This window comes from Macaca thibetana, chromosome 3, assembly GCF_024542745.1.
Source record: "Macaca thibetana thibetana isolate TM-01 chromosome 3, ASM2454274v1, whole genome shotgun sequence".
Classification (NCBI taxonomy): Eukaryota; Metazoa; Chordata; class Mammalia; order Primates; family Cercopithecidae; genus Macaca; species Macaca thibetana.
Window position 1 is genome coordinate 67,818,219 of NC_065580.1, and position 2,833 is coordinate 67,821,051.

Genomic DNA, 2,833 nt, shown 5'->3' on the forward strand with positions numbered 1-2,833 from the left:
GAAATGGCTCACAGGGCATATCTTAAGCCATGATGACATGGATTTCTTCATATATGAAAAAGTACACCACGTTTTCTTGCCCGTCTGTAGTACAGAAAATAGAATATCTAGAATTGTGAGGCCAGGAGATGAAATTTGTCATTGAGGGCTTTTAGTAACTTGAGGAGGAACTGAATCCTTAAAAATACTAGATAGGAAAGCCTGTGGTTTGCCAGCCCATCTTTTTTTCCACCATGTATTTAAACTCTTATATAAATGTAGGAAAAGACAGCTCTTGTATGAGTTTTTACAATAGAGTGAAGGAATGCAAATCTTATAATTAAGAACTCAGTCTTCATTATTTGCCTGCAAATCATACAATAAAATAAATCTGACACACATGGCCAAATGTTCTTACTCAATTAATCTGGAAATATGTTATTCATCTGCTGTGGCCTGCCATTGCAGCTGACAGTTTTGCTTCTCTTCCGCTCTGTTGAGGGTTTCTGGCAAGCGGCTCTGCCAAGGGCTTGAAAACCTGAACACAAAGTAATGGTTTTGAATCCGGAGGAGAGGTGAACCACGTTACCACCTGTAGTTTTCTTTCTAAATCGCCCCTTCATTTCCGTGAGATTTGGAGACTTCCACTGAGTCAGTATGAAAAATACTTTACGTTATGCTGTCAGGAAATAATGCCTGCTTATAAGGCTTTAGATAAAGTTAATAGTCACAAGGCTTCAATGAAGGAAACATCCCCAAACTGGAGATAAAGCTGTGTTCCAACTTGTCACATAGTCTCTTCATGTCTCATTCAGTGTCATTCTTCCAGAATTAAGAGGTAATTATGCTCTTCATGATCCTAGACTCTTTTTCTTTTCTTGATGTCGAGAAACAACAGGGATCTGAATTTAATTGGTCTATTTTTACCTGATTTATTGACATAAATTTGTTTTTTTAATAGTAGGAGTTATGGGTTTTTTTCACCTTAGAAAATAACCCTGGTGAACAATAGACACTGTGGACTACTAGAGAGTCTAGAGGAGGTGGGTTAAAAAACTACCTATTGGATACTATGCTCACTACCTGTGTTACAGGATTCATACTCCAAACCTCAGCATTACAAAATGTTCCCATGTAACAAATCTGCAATATACTCCCTGTATCTACAATAAACATTGAAATAAAAAATATAACCCTAATATGGACTCTTATGCTTTGGATGACAGAACCTGTTTTGCTTCCTTAAAAAGGAGCTGAAATTCAGTAGGCTGCTGGGTTCCTTAAAGGTGATAAATAAAATACACGCAGACAATTTTCTCCAGAACAGTTATCACCCAATGAACAGGTAATTTAGTGATGACATTAATCCAGTGGACTTGTTTTTGGTGTGTGTGTGGAGAGAAAACAATTTTTAATACTCTAAATTTGTGTTTTTTGGGAACAGGATTAGGGTGGTTGATGATAGTCCTTGTGTGTGTGTGTGTGTGTGTGTGTGTGTGTGTGTATGTGTATGTGCGTGTGTGTCCTTGAAGGCAGTAGACAGTTCTGAGGATCCTAGGGAATAAAAGAAGGAATAGGTAGTTTTCTTTTTTTTTCTTTTTTTTTTCAGCTTCCAAGTCATTTTATTCAGAATTTTTTGTTTGTTTCCTGAATCAATAGATACTATAGAAAACAATGTAAAAAATGGCTACTATTTTCTCTCCCCAGCTTCCCCCCACCTGGGGACAATCCTCTAGGGAAACTCACTCTGGGGTTTTAGGGGTTCTCCCTCTAGATTTGGTCCAGCAAGTGAGGCTGAGTTACATAGTCCCTTGAATCACTTTCAAAGGAGCTCAGCTGAGGTGAAGAGAGCCTCTGGGATCTGGAGGTTACTAGGTTAGGGAAATGGGTTAGGGTTTTTTGGGAGAAAAGCCAGCACCTGGGGCCTACCCCAACGAAAAGGGTATCTAAAATGTTCACGGTTCCTTCTTTTGCTTCAAAAAGTGACATTTATTCAAAGAAAAAAAGACAAGATGTCCATCCCTTGGCTCCCTTCCCTCGTGCCTCCTGCTGCTCCTCAGCCCCCCAACATTGAACGCTGGCTGGGGCTAGGTAGCAGGACAGCCCCTCAGATGAAGTCAACAACATTAAGGGGAATTTCCTCAATGGAGGTGTTGTAGAAGGTCTCTGTGTCTCAAAGGGTCCTCTTATCTTCTTCTGTCACCATGTTGATAGCCACACCCTTATGGCCAAACCATCCACTTCAACCAATTCTGTGGATATAGTTTTCCCTGTTGGTCGGAAGGTCATAGTTGATGACTAAAGAAACCTGCTGCACATCAATGCCTCTGGCCTACGTCAAGAAAGATGACTCTTCAGCATGTACATCAGAGGACAGTCTATCCTAAAGGGAAGACACTTAGGTATCCATGTAGGCAGCCAAGGAAGGCAGAGGAAATAAGCATCCCTGTTCCTCAAAGACCTTAGGCATGCCAGATTATATTCCAAGTTGCTACTTTCCTGAGAGGGGCACTGTATGTCCCTTTGGAGAGGGAATCGCCTGGATAGGAATATGTGTTTTAAAGCAAGAAAGAATGAAATCAGTTAGGTGAATCCTCCAGGCATTTATCAAATGATTTTAAAAGTCAATCTTCTCTTTTTGGAGTCCCTGCATTAAACACTTCATTGTCAGGCAAGGGCATGAAGGCCATGGGAATCCCGTGTTGGGTGGACCCAGTTTCTAATGGCCTGCATTTGCATATCAAAGGTTGCCTACCTGACTCTCGACATATCTCCACACATATCTCCATGTGTGTAGAACATCCAGGGCGCCCTACATTTGCATATTAAAAGGCTAGAGTGGGAGAACCAGCTT

The 2,833-nt window shown here is 40.8% G+C and overlaps 1 non-coding gene across 1 annotated transcript; it reads right to left on the reverse strand.

Annotated features, from left to right (window-relative positions):
• Positions 1-2,385: 2,385 nt before the first annotated feature.
• On the reverse strand, positions 2,386-2,524 carry LOC126951822 (small nucleolar RNA SNORA67). The gene has a single exon (XR_007724670.1). It is a non-coding gene; the product is annotated as a small nucleolar RNA SNORA67 (small nucleolar RNA).
• Positions 2,525-2,833: the final 309 nt, after the last annotated feature.